Source organism: Sminthopsis crassicaudata, chromosome 5 (genome assembly GCF_048593235.1).
Source record: "Sminthopsis crassicaudata isolate SCR6 chromosome 5, ASM4859323v1, whole genome shotgun sequence".
NCBI lineage: Eukaryota > Metazoa > Chordata > Mammalia > Dasyuromorphia > Dasyuridae > Sminthopsis > Sminthopsis crassicaudata.
In genome coordinates this window covers 79,768,239-79,782,846 of record NC_133621.1, presented here as the reverse complement: position 1 = coordinate 79,782,846, position 14,608 = coordinate 79,768,239, and the positions used below count along the sequence as shown (strand labels likewise).

General features: G+C 36.0%; 1 protein-coding gene across 8 annotated transcripts in view; it reads right to left on the bottom strand.

Annotated features, from left to right (window-relative positions):
* DIP2C (disco interacting protein 2 homolog C) overlaps positions 1 to 14,608 on the bottom strand; it is a 578,672-nt gene that overhangs the window by 212,667 nt on the left and 351,397 nt on the right. The window lies entirely within an intron of this gene.

Below are 14,608 nucleotides of genomic sequence, written 5' to 3'. Positions count from 1 at the left end.
AAACAAAGCTAGACACAGCACTCAAACTCAGATCTTTCCAGCTCTAAGGATGATCCATTATGTTTCTCAGTTTAAGATAAATCTAGTTGTTGAGTATAAAAAATTAGTAAAACTTCAGAGTTAATCTCATGAATTGTCAGAACAATATAGGACTGCCTTAACTAGGGTACCTAACTTGAGGCACATTAACCCACCTCCTGACAGAGAGTGATAGATACAAAGTCCATTTTTAGATTTACATTTTTAGACATGGCCACTCTGTGGCTTCATTTTGTTAGACTATATTTATTTGTAACAACTTTTCTCCATCTCCCTTTTTGATACATAATTAAGAAGAAGTAAAAGAGGAAGGGAATTGTGGTTTTTAAAAAAAATAAAGAGAGCCATTGTAACATTTTAAAAATGCAGATAAGAGAATAAAAGTAAGTTCAGAAGGAAGCACAGATAAGCAAGACAGTTTTGAAATAAATGTAGAGAATTTAGTATGTTCTTGTTTTTTTTTAAATAGTATGAATGGAAAGTCACAGCTTCATATAAAATCTTTTTGTGATTTGCTATATATATGGAAATTTTCTTTTTTGAGTGATGTTTAACTTCAAGATTTGTCAAAATGTAAAAAAAATTTAAAACAGTCTCAAGTGACAATTGTAGAAAATTACATATGTGTCTTTGCTAGATAGTAACCTTCACTTCTTGTCCCACAAGAAAAACTTTTTGAAATTACTTTCTAAGGCTCCAGGTTTGTATTGCTTTGTATTGGTTTGTATTGCTCCAGATGAGTTGGATAGACTATACAGCATGCCACTGAGTAATATGTTATAAAATGTTTTCCCTGGTGGATTGTTCACCCAAAAAGAAACACAAGAGACAATATATACAGACAGAATCAATCACTACACAATCAATTACAGGTATACCTCTCTTTCCTTGGAAATGCTCCATTTAATACCCCTGAAATGTCTAGCTTAGATGCCTCTCAGGGATATGGAGAGATAGTAGTTTCTTTAAATCTGTCTGAGTACAATATAAGCTCTGGCAGGGTTTATGAAAGGATGTAAAGGGCTGAAACTGAGTTGATGCACTATGGTTGGATAACCAAGCACTTAAGGCTAATTACCAATTGGACAATACTCTATTACCATATGCTTGGAGAATGGCCCTGCCCACTATACTGTGCCGGCTTGGTGTATACAGAGAATTATAAGAGGCATTGGAGAGTGGAATAAGACAAGCAGGAGTTACCTTTTGGCTGTGGAAAGAGAAAGGAGGTGTGGAGATTCCTGTGTCCATTCCTCTCATTTCGACCAAGAATAAAAACCAAGGACTTTTGCTTATCCTGACTCTGGCTGATCCTAAAGTATCCAGGGAACTAACTGGGTCTTCACAAAAGGGTTTTGAGGATGAACCTAGATTTGCACTGGCAGTTGAAGATCTTCCAAGTTGGGGAGAGAGGCTCTTTACAAGAAGAATGGCAACATTGTGGTGAAATGTTCTGGCCATGGCAACTCATGATGTCAACGGACAAAGAGTGGATAGCTTATAATGAACTCTAATAGAGGAATCTCAAATCGTTACAAGTATCATTTTATAATAGGAGATTCTTAATCTGAGGTCCATGAACTTGTAAATATATACATGTATGTGTGTATATATATACACATATGATTATATATAATACATAATTTGATTTACATTGTGTGTATGGCGCCTGTGTAGTTTAATGGTCAGAGTGCCAAGCCTGGAGTCAGGAAGATTCCTCTTCCTGAGTTCAAATCGAGCCTCAGATACTAGCTGTGTAACACTGGGCTATTCACTTAATCCAATTTATCTGCCTCCTTTTCTATATCAAGTGAGCTCGAGAAGAATATGGCAAACCATTCGAGTATCTTTGTTCAAAACAAACTCAGATGGGGTCTGAGGAATTAGACATGGCTGAAATGAAAGAATAACAACAATATGTGTGTGTGTATACATATATTCCTACATATACTATGAGTAATATAGGCTTTCTTTGGACATTTTCCTATACATTTTGTTTTGTGTACTAAAAAGCATCATTCTGAGAAGGATACCATAGCTTTCTTTTCTGTTGACACAAAAAGGAATCCCAGTTTTATGGGGAGGAAAGAGATTCAACAACATCATTAAACAATGAGCAGACATAACCCTGAGTTATTCTAAGTGTCGATCCAAACATAATCAATTGTCACAACTTCTTCCTTCCAGTGAAGTACTTAAACTTTGAGATTATTCATAATACGAGATTGAGAAGAGCTTTAGGGGTTACAAAACTACTAGAAGGCATAGAAGAAAACAGGAGTATGTATTTACTTACATAGAAAGAGAAAAAGAAGGAGGAAGAGGAAGAAAAATCTTTTTTTTTTAATTTAGAATTTTTTTCCCACAGTATATATGCATGAGTAATTTTTTTATAATATTATCCCTTGTATTCATTTATCCAAATTATCCCCTCCCTCCCTCCACTCCGTCCCCCCCAATGACAGACAATCCCATACATTTTACATGTGTTACAATAAAACCTAGATACAATATATGTGTGTAAATACCACTTTCTTGTTGCACATTAAGTATTAGATTCTGAAGGTATAAGTAACCTGGGTAGATAGACAGTAGTGCTAACAATTTACATTCGCTTCCCAGTGTTCCTTCTCTGGGTGTAGTTATTTCTGTCCATCACTGATCAACTGGAAGTGAGTTGGATCTTCTTTATGTTGAAGATATCCACTGAGGAAGAAAAATCTTGAAGTAGAACCTCTATGGAGAGGGAAAAGGCAAAAGGGCAGGGCAGAGGAAGAAAAAATGAAGGCAGAAAACCTAAATAAAATTTGAGAAGCTTCTATAGGTTTTAAACTTCTGAGGTGATGGAAATGAGTAGTAATAAATACAAGTCTTTTTGAAAGCAAGTAAAAGTGGCTTGCCCATGATTTCAGAAATGGGTAATAATAGAATAAAAGAACCCAGGATTTACTAGGGATATGAGAATTATTCATGAATAACTATATTTGGTAAGTAGGTTCTGCATTGGCTTAATTATGACAATAATCATAACCATGATAATGATGATGATGATATAATGAAAATAATAATGGCTGATATTTATATTGTACTTATTATGTGCCAGGCATTGTACTAAGTGTTTTACAATTATTATTGTTAGATTCCTACAATAATCTTCGGAGGTAGCTACTGTTATAATCCCTCTTTTACAGATGAGGAAACTGAGGCAAAAGAGGTTGGCTTAACCAAAGTCACACAGCTAGTATCTTAGACTGGATCTAAAATGAGATTTCCTGACTTCCAGACCTCTATCCATTTGTGCTTAGATTTTGCTGAACAAATAATGGATTTTTATAAATTGTTATTACTATTTTTATCCAGAAATCCTTCCATTTATTACTGTTTGCCACTGAGAGGCAGTGTTGTGTAGTGGGTAGAGAGCTGCTCTTGAAGACAGGGGACTTGGATTCAAGCTCTTCCTTGGATGCATTCTGGGTACATGACCATGGGCAAGTCAATTAACTTCTCAAGTCTCAAGAAAACTCTTTAAGACCGTGTTGCAGAAATGATGCTGCCTTAATTTAATTTGATGGAATTTCTTCACCTCAGAATTCCTGGTACTAAGGAAATCATAAATCCTATCTCTAGGATTTAACCAGTCCTTCTGGTTACTGAGACTTCCCATAGTTGCAGATTGGGAGAAGATAAGAAAGAGGGGCAGGGGAATTAGGAAGCAGAGAATATGTTGTTGATTGAGGTTTTAAGAGAGGAAATAGATCTTATAGACTTAAAGGTTTCTTTCCTGCCAGGAACCCAAATAAATAACAGGAGACACATATGGTTGAGAGGGAGAGCTGGAAAAGACAAAGGACTTTGAACATCCTCCAAGTGTACCTCTAGGACCAACACAATCATTGTATGAACTAGCTGGAGACTCATTATAGATTCTATAGTTTAGTGTTTATGATAATCCAGACATCAGGCTGGACTTGAGAGTCCCCCTCTTTTCTTCTAAGAAAGATGTGACCTACAAACATAAAAATATAGCAGAGAACACAACTCAGCTACTTGTGAAAACAAACTTTTCAAACATCTATTTTTTATCTACTAATTAATGTATACACCCAGATTACTCCTACAAAGATGCACTTAGCTAGCCTTGTTTATATTTGAATATATTAAATTTCAACTTCTTTCCATTCAAGAATTCAAAGTTTTAAATGTGGATCACAACATAAAATTCTCACTCTTGTTGTTGTTGTTCACTTGCATTTTGTTTTCTTACTCATTTATGTTCTTATTTTGATCTGATTTCTCTTGTGCAACAAGAAAATTGTATTAATATGTTTATACATATTGGATTTAACATATATTTTAAAATGTATAACATACATTGGATTGCTTGCCATCTAGGGGAGGGGGTGGGGGAGATGAAGAGAAAATCTGAAATACAAGGCTATGCAAGAGTCAATGTCAAATTATCCATGCATATGTTTTGAAAATAAAAAAAACTTCATTTTAAAAAAGAACTCAATGTTTTTATTTATTCAGAGTAGTCTTCCAATGAGTATAAATTAGTAAAATTTGATGGTACTTAATTTTCAAAAATCATACATTTAAAATGTACTCAAAAAGAAGTAAGGAAAATATTCAACAGTCATGGATGTTCCAAATAATTCGAATAATATGCATTGAGTTCTTGGCTTCTACTGAAAAAGCATCTGTACAACCTTGGATAGGTCACCTGAAGGAAAGAAGTAGTTACATCTCTAAGAAAACTTTCACCTGTCACACTCTGTTTCTCTGAACTGTTTGCTGAGTATATTAATTCCAAATCCTGCTGTGCTGTTATGTGAATAAAGCTGTCAGCACCTCTTTCCTTCAACCTGTCCCATCAATTCCTCTCTCTAACCAAGAACTACCTTTGTATAGCCCAAGCTTCTGCCACTATTGTGGAAGGTAAGAAAAGAGGGTAAGATTCCTGAAGAATGTTACAGCCCCTCCTCTAAGAAACAGGATGAGCTCTTGTCTCAGAATGTAAAGCAAAAAAGACTTTGAGAAATCACCTTGTCCAAGCCTCTAATTTTACAGATGAGGAAACTGAGGTAAAAAAGGAAAGAAAATGAGGTTCCCATGGTCTATATGCTCTCAGAATTGGGATTCAAATCCTAGATATTCTAATGAAAAATCCAGTGATTTTTTTCCTCACTCTTGCTTAACTCTTCTTACTTCTTTTTCCCTCAGTAGATTTCCTTGTTGATATATTTACACCAATTTTTGTTTATAAATTATTATTGATGATGGGCTGCTTAGGTCAGTTTAACTCAACACATGGTACTTTATTGTCTTTGAGATCATTACCAATTAGAAGTGGGACAGAGATAGTTTTCAGAGAGAGTTGTTTAAGGGCAAAAAATATATGTGTACCTCCTGAGAGTTTGAATAACTTATTGTGGGTGCAAAGAATGGACATTATGATGCTTGGGTAATTGGAGACAAAGACAAGAGTTTGCTTCAGCTTTCAAGCACTCTTCTGGTAAATCCTCATTGCTTCCATGGCTAATGCAGTAGAAAAGTCAGAAGATGTGGACTCTGCTATTTATTACTAATGTGACACTTTGAACAAATCACCCAGATTCTCTAAGCCTCAGTTTCCTTGTCTCTAAAATGAGTGTGTCGGACAAAATGCTTCTAAAAGCCCAGTTCTAAAGGCTGTCTTTTACCTGTTGCTTTATCACACATACTACATCTTTTCTATGATGATGACTTTATTCTCTTTTGCAGCATCTTTTATGTGGCTCAGTAGTGCATGAGCTAGGAGCTTCCGAAGTAAACACAATAGAAGCTAATATTTTAGGAACACAATTTCAAAATAGTGCCTTCCAACAAAAGCAGCTGAAATGTGAGTCCACTGAATTTTATTTTATTCAGTCTTGATTGTTTAAATTAGGCTGTAGCTGAATCCTTAAGGATATCCTATAAACCTCTGTTTGGTACCGGACAAATACCAAATCATTTCTACCATGGAGCTAGGAAAAATAATGATACTGGTACATCTGGTGATTGAAAAATAGGAACAGGGACAGCTGGGTGACTTCAAAGTGTTTTCCAAATTTATTTGTGTCATCTCCCTTTCCTTTCCCTTTCAATCTCTGTGCATATGCCATCACTGAAGATCACAAAACTCAGCAGCTGGCTTCTGTTAAGAAGGTCAGAGAAAGCTCTGCCCTACTTACTTTGAGTATATCAGGGTGGCAAGAATTTTAAAAAGCTAAAAAAAATTGTGATAAAGTTTTTGAAAGTACCTTCTACAGGTGAGAGCTTTAATGAGTTTTTTTTCCCCCTGATTGATTGGTAAAGGTCAAGCAAAGCCTGGGTTCAAAGAAGTTTTCTCCTTCCCAGGTATGGGGAGATCAATTTAGTATCCTAACTTTTATGCCAAAGCTCTCATCCCAGATGGAAGGCCCATCTCCCAACTAATAATCAAGTCGAGGCCTGTGGGACTTGGAAATGTGAGGCCCAGATTTCAGTCTTACTGCCAACTAGCTGTGTAGCTTTGAACAAGTAACTCACTGAGTCAGTCTCAGTTTTCCATCTATGAAATGGGCATAATCATACTTTCAGGATCTACTTCACAGATCAATTGTGTGAAAAAACCATTTGTCAACTGCAAACAATTTCACAAATGGAACCATTTTTCTTATTTTGGGGGATTCAGGAGGCTGTTGTGAGAAAAAAAATGAACCTCTGAATTTGGAATTAGAAGATATAGGTACAAATCGTAACTCTTTTACTTATGAATTGAGTGATTATACTTGGTTACTTGGGTAGACTTCAGGTTTTTTATCTTTAAAATGAGTGAGTTGGCCTCTAAGGTCCATTCTAGCACTAAATCTTGATCTGATAATGTTTCTAAGCCTGAGGACATTCAGAAAAAAAAACTACCTTTATCTCTTAGGACAAGTTTCTGTTACTCAAGAGGGGGGCAGCCTCTGAAATTTGATTGGGGTGGCTCCCCCTTACAGAGTTAAAATGCAAAATTGCAAAATGCTCTCTGAAAATAATTGAGTTCCAAATGAAAATCATAGCACAGGAAGGTTTCCAAGTCAAAAAGGCAAGAGAGATCTTGTTTCTGAGGCTTCTTAATTATTTTTCATGATAAGGACGGAGGCCAAGTTAATCGAAGACGAGGACTAGATTTGATTTTAATACAGAGGAGACAATGCACTTATAATTGATTAACTGCCACTGAATTTAATGAAAAAAACAACTAAAGAAACCTCTGGCTGATTGAGTTGAATTTCTTGACTCTTCCATACTTTAAGGGTGTTCCCAGATGTATCACCCACTGTTAACTTTGCAGCCATCAGTCAACTAGGAAGGTGAGAAGAATTAGCGTACTTGAACAAGTCATTTCTAGAGCAGAGGCAATCATTAGTATCAAATCCCCTCTTCTCCTCTCCCTACTCTGGTTCAAGGAGTCTATCTATTTGGGGAGGGCAGATATAACAGGTCCCTGGCCTCTGTCACATTTGAATGGAATGAGGAGATTCTAGCAGTTCATATGTGTTACTACTTTGGCTGAGCAACTCTCCAAGGAGTTTCCATTTGTGTCTTCTACACCATCTCTCCTGTTTTATCTGGACACATGAAGTATCTAGTTGTTCCATCATGGAAAACAAGGGAGAAGAGCTAATGTGCATGTACACATCCAAACTCAATGAACCAGTCAATCAACCTCCTGCCCTAATCCCCACTAAAGTATTTAAGAACATGGTATTTTTCTTGTAGTTTTGCTCTTTACTAAAGATACCTAGTTCTATTTTTCGATGAATACTGCAATTAGAATTAAATCTAGAGAATTTGGTTTTGATCTTGAGCCTGCCATGAACTCACTATGTGATCCTTTTTGGGCTCTCAATTTCCTCCCTGATAAAATGAGAATGTTAAGCTAGATGACTTCTAAGTTTTCTTCTAAATTTGATATTTTATATATTTCATAACTAGATAATGATGAAAGCGATCTTCCTCCTTGTAGATTTGCATATGAATAGGCAATAGACCAAAGAGATATTGGGAAAAGGGGATATTTCTCCAGCTTTTGAATAAGCCTTCTGAACTGAGCCTTAACGGATTTTAAAAATCATCCAATTCAATGCCTTCATTTTTGTGGGTGAAGAAACTAAAATTCAAGGAAATTATGTGACTTGCCCAAAGCTGGAACAATACCAAATAAAAGAGACTGTGAGTATTTCTCACATTATGCCTCCCTTACATTTCTTTAATCCAATACTCACAGATGTAGGGTTCCCTGAAAGGATGTCCTAGCACTTTGGATTTTGAATATTTGTTTTTGGACTATGCTGTAATGATAGTATACCAAGAGTACAGATAAATTTTTGGCAGCTGTTAGAATAGATCTCTTATACTTCAGACAATAGTAGCCTTTGAGATTTCCATAGCCACCCCATTTCTTCTATAAAAGGCTACCATTAACTATTATCATAGAACTCCTGAAAAGCAAAGATTCTGCATTACAGTGATAGCAACTTTAAAATCTGTACTGTTTATGGGACATTTAACAAAATTTCTAAGAAGAAAACTGAATTTGGTTTTAGTTAGAAGCAGGAAGATGTCCATTATATCAGTCTGCCTTTTATTCTCCCTATGAGCCTGATCACAAACCCCAGGGAATGAATGCTCTAAAGAAAGGATTCCCTAAATTCATTCATACTAAGATGTAATTGCCTAAGTGTCACCAATTTTCTGTATTTTGATGCATACAATATACTTTAACGTGGTACAATGGAAATCTCTCTGCCTCCAGATTCAGATAATCAAGGTTCAGATCTCACTCTATACAATATATCTGATCAGAAAATCACTTCCCCAATGTTACTCTTCAAAATGAAAGACATTGAGTAAATGACCTTTGAGTAAAAGGTTCCTTCCAAGTCTAGATCTATGAACCTATGATGAATGTCTAATTTCTATTTTTCTACCATTAGCAACACACAAACACACACACACACACACACACACACACACACACACACACACACACCCCTCTCTATCCCTCAACTCAACTCAGCCAGCCCAAGATATGCACGTAGTAGTTGTTTCAACATTATATTTCATGCAATCTTCTTAAGAGTAGACTACTACATTCTAATTTACTTTGTCAAGGTCAAAATATTTTTCAAGGTAAACTTCCCTTAGAATAATAAAGTCATTTCCTTGGAAATTCTTGATTTACAGAAATGCTTAATTCTTAAATGTCAGGTCAATGTTCAAATCTATCTTAAAAATGATTAATTTCTCATGCTGCTTAGTTCCTCATGTCTACCCAGTTTTAAAATGATAATGTTCCAATGCTCCTTAAGATTTTTAGTGGTCCCTCAGCATATAACAGGGAAAGAAAGTGAATTTTACCTAAAAGTCAATGGATATGTCTCTCCTTAGACTCAGATTTATTACTAATTATATAATATGATGCCAGTATTAGACATAAACATTCGTGGCTAAGGCAGCAGCTTGTCACTAGGGTACTCTGCTGCCGACATCACTCAGCTTGCTAGGATAATTTTGACATTGTGCACTTCAGAGTCAGACTGCATGCTACTCATATGTATCCCCTAGTTTTACCCCAGACATCCCGCCAGTACCAGGTCGAAGAGAAAACCAGAATCTGACATTCCACTAGTCATTTACAAAGACCTACAAAAAGAAATTTCTTGGAGCCTGAATTTTGTAGTCAGGGAGCTCTAATTCAAATTTAAGACACTAATTAGCAAATAATTTTGGGAAGTCATTCATCATATGTCTACCTCAGTTTCCTTCACTGTAAAATGGGGATAATGATAATACCTACTTCTATGGATTATTGTTGAGGATCAAATGAATTAATATTTGTAAAGCATTGTGTCTGGAACATAGTAGGTATTATAAAAATGCTAACCATGATGCTGCTGATGGTTCCAAAAGTCTATATGGAAGACCTCTATTTTGTCAAAAGAATTCCTAGTCTTCTGAGTTAATTGCTTTTTGTCCATTTCTCTAACATACTTTCCCAATGGCATTTGTTTCATAACAATGAAGGCTTTTCTGGCAAGAAAGCCCCAAGCCTCAGAGACTCATGCCAAAGGGAATTCCCAGACAGAAGTTTGGTCCCCACACTGAGAGGGCAGAGGAAGTATTTAAATATCCCTGCCAATGTTGTTTACTCATCCTCAATATGTATATATTTGGTATTTTGAAAATATATATACATATATATTTGGAAATATCAACAGAAAGCTATCAAACAATTCCCAACACTTAGGATGGGTACACATTAATGAATTAGAGGATTTAACTATCACAACTGAAGCCATTCAAGCACTCAATAAATATGCTGGTAAAGCAGAATATAGAATGAAAATGTGCAATTTCTGGGTTCTCATCTAATTATGCAATGAGGAGGAACATACTCTGCATTCACTCTCTGACTTGCACATGATCACCTTTTTGATTTCTCATCTTTCTAGTGGGAACACAGATGCTAGAAATTTGAAGAGGATTTGTTTATTGATACGCACCCCAAACACTGCAAGCAGCATTAATATCAACTGAGTTGCTAAAATAGCTCAAGAAATTGCAAATATTTCTTTGAAAATTTTGCTAATGAGAAGGCTCCCAAAGACTTCTGATGGAAGGCAAGTTCAGTTTGAGGGGAAAGTCTTCAGATCTCCAAGGATAATAGTGAGTGATTTTCAATCATTCATTATAGCCAGGAAGACCCGCTGTATAAGGACCATATTTGATATATACTATTTTGTGATCTGACCAAATCAGTTACTCAGCCAGCATTTATGCCAAAAGACAATATATTTTCTATTTTGTTTCATTCTAATTTTTTAACTTTAGAAATATGATCATAGCAGGAGTACTATCTAGTTTTTCCTTAAAATGTTTTAAGGAAAAAGTCCTTAAGGCTAGACTGAAGTAGGAGACTAAGCCTTTGGAAGGTTACTTAACTTCATAGAAGTCTAAGTGCAAAACTACTCCAATAAAAGGCAGGTGTTGTTTTCCCGCATGCTAGATTAGTCTGGCTAATATGGCTAACACAGACTTAAGAAACTATAATTAATTAAGTCAATTCTGTATTTTTGCTAAGTTTTCTTTCTATGCTATGGCTATGTACAGAATAGAAAACAAAGCTGTGAGGTTAGAGATAGAGGAAATGCCAGTGAGGAATTTCCCTTACCAGTCAGGGATAGTGTAAGTGCTACCTAGAGCAATGAGACCTTCTTTGTCTTCCAGAGGGTCATAGAACCCAAACGTGTCAGTTGTGGATTTTGAACTCAGGCCCTTGTGGCCCCAAGGCCAGCTCAGCATTTACCATGCTATTCTAAAGCAAAGTCAGCTTCCTTTCTATAAACTTAGATGAATGAATGTTTGATTTCATTCCAATTCCTAAACAGAAGCAGCAGATCAATCTGAATGAGGTCTGACCTGATTCTACATTTGCTAGATGAGTAGTAAAATATATTTTCTCTCATTTTCCTTTTTTATGGCTTGAAACACTGTTACTGTTACCTTTCTTAGTTTCCTTCAAGCTGTTTCATTCACAAGAGCTACTCCTACTCCTACTCCCATTCTGACTGGCACAGAAGCTTTGACCTGCTCTATTTCTAACCTAAAATGGATTTCCCTTCCTTGGGTGAGCTGACAGACCAAGAGATCCATCAGTCTCAGCCACCCCCACAGGTGGAATCACCATGTGCACCATGGCCAGGTGGCTGTCACTCTTCAGGACCATCCCCGATCATGACACTTTGTGTGCTTTCACTCCTTTGGAAGTTGGAAAACACTCTAAAATATATTGGATGTGCCAAAGTACATTATCATCTATTTGATATTGATGTCATTTTATGGATCCTCATGATACCTCAATATTTCACTGATCCAGTTTCACTAGTATAGCTCCTTCCCAGACAATGCATTGAAAGCCTCTCTACAACCTGGTAAATGTCCCCTGAGATATAGTCATAATACTATCTCTAAACATCAATCACCCTACAGACACCATGCTATTGTGCTGGCCTGAACTTAACAAGGTTAGACATCAGACAACAGATGTACAATTCATACTCAAAGAGTTTATAGTTTTGTAAGACCTGCTCCAACATATTCTCCGCTGAATTCCCTTACTGAAGTCAGGGTCATTCTTAGTCCACGATAAGGCAGATAATCCTTTAGATTTTGAGTTCCTTGAGGACATGAGACTATCTTTTCCTTCTTTTTGTAGGCCATGGATTTAGGACTATGCCTAGTTACATAGATGAGATTTAATAAAAATTTTATTGACTGGTTTTCACTATAGTTGTCTAAAAATAGCACTGAGGTGCTGAGTGATTCAGTGGATAGAGCACTGGGATTAGACAAAGGAAGATCTGAGTCTAAATTCTAACTCAGAGATTTATTAGGTAAATTATTTAATCTCTCTCAGCCTTTATACATCTGTACAGTGAAGAAATTGGATTCAATGGCCTCAAGGCGGGGGTTCTTAATCTGAGCTTTATGGACAGATTACAGGGAGTCTATTAAACTTGGTTGGGAGGAACAAACCACTACATCTTTATTTCTTTTGTCATACTATGTAGTTTATTTTATGTATTTAAAAACATTTTTCTGAGAAGTTCCATAGGCTTCACCAAAACGGGTCCATGAAACAAATAAACAAAAAAAAAAGAGTAAAGGTCCCAGATCTGAGGTCTCTTTCAATTTTTACTCTATAATTCCCCTAATTTCCCATGATATATACATACAAGTAAATGTCTGCCTCTTTATCAGCCTTCCAGTGTGTGAATCTAATGAGCTGAAACAGACTTTAGTTGCCTGGATTCTAGGGAATTCATTAAAGAGAATGAAATCATTATTGACCAGGTTTTTGCCTGGGTCTATTATTTGGGAGGGCTGGAAATTCCCTGGTTACTTACCCTGTTCTGTATCAGAAAAATTCAGTAATTCTGAACATAGATATGGTATAATCACCTTTACCCTCTAGACATGTGGTTAATGTTTTCCTTGTCTGGTAGCCCTCTGTGGGTAAATCGGTGTTGGTAATATCAATCTTAGATGACAAATTCTTCCATGCCCTGATTATGGTAAATTCTCTTTGTCCACTCCCTGCCATGATGTGATATGTACATGGCTCAGTACAAGGTCTTGGATGATGATCAGGAGTCACCCTGACCTCTTTTGAATGAAAGCTTCATAATGCTTCAGCTGGTGATCTGGGCAGCTATTGTGATGTGCGGTCCCATCTTTTTTTCAGCCCTAAGTGTGAATTGCTGTTACATGCTAACTGTACCCACATGACTGAAAATTTATGGAAAGTGTCTATTTACAGAACTTACTTTACTAATGCATGAGAAACACTGGTAATATAGGGAGATGTAACTGTCAGGACTTCTAGGGATATGTGCATATAATGTCAGATCAGCTCCACCAATAAAGAGAAGCTGAGGAGACTCAAATGGGGTGACTTCAGGACAGGTCTTTGTACCTAGCTCTAAACAAGTCTCATTAGTTTTGATTTTTGAGCTACAATCTGTGGTGTTCTTACATAATTTCTATTGTTAAAATAAACATTTAGGCATTGGGGAGAGAACTGAGAGTAAGACAAGGATAATTAAATATATTTTTTCCATGAGAATTCTCTCTGTGGGTCATGAGTATTTTCTGAACCTTCAACTATCTCTCCATTGTCTATCTTCAGACTTCCTCATTCAGCTCTAGATTTATGGTATTAATAATTCTCCATATTTAAATAATGCTTAAAATTAGGGAATAGATGTTAGTCCTAGGCTTTACTCCTCATTACTTCCAAAAATAAAACATTCTGGTGTTTTCTTATTATCAGGCCTACTAGCAGCTCTCAAGATAAGACCAAATGGTGCCATTTTCCTGACTGGTTTTTATCCTGTTTCAAGAAAAAAAAAGTTATTTCTATTTCCCTTTCCTCATTAAGTCACATAATTTTCCCTTTTTTGATTTTTTCTAAAAATTCTACCCCTATTTACAGAAATCTTACAGATATCCAGGGACATTATTACTGTGCCAGATTAAAAATTACTGAAAATGTCACACACTCCAAAGCTATATTTAGGCCACATTGAGACTTGACGTAAATGAGTAATGCAACCTTTCATAGTCTGGATAAATTTAATTCTCCACACTATAATTTCCTCCAACATTCCAAGATGTGAAGGCACTAAGGGTAACAGAATACAATGATTAATCTGTTCATAAATTTGTTTCTCTCAGTGAGGTTCTAAGCACTTCCTTAAAAACAAATTTGAAGTAGAATACAAATGTTTTCAAGGTAGAGGAGGAAGAAAATTATTTATCTAATAGTTCAGGTGATGGATGAAAACATGCTGATAGAACATGAGAACCTCTTCAGGGATCCAATCTAGGCACTACAGTTATTTTATTCTCCTTCATTTATGTCTTTGAGCTCAACTTTTAGGCTAATATGATTTCAAATATTAACTAGAGCTCACTTCATACAATTCATATCTCTGAAATCTGATCTGTAAATTTA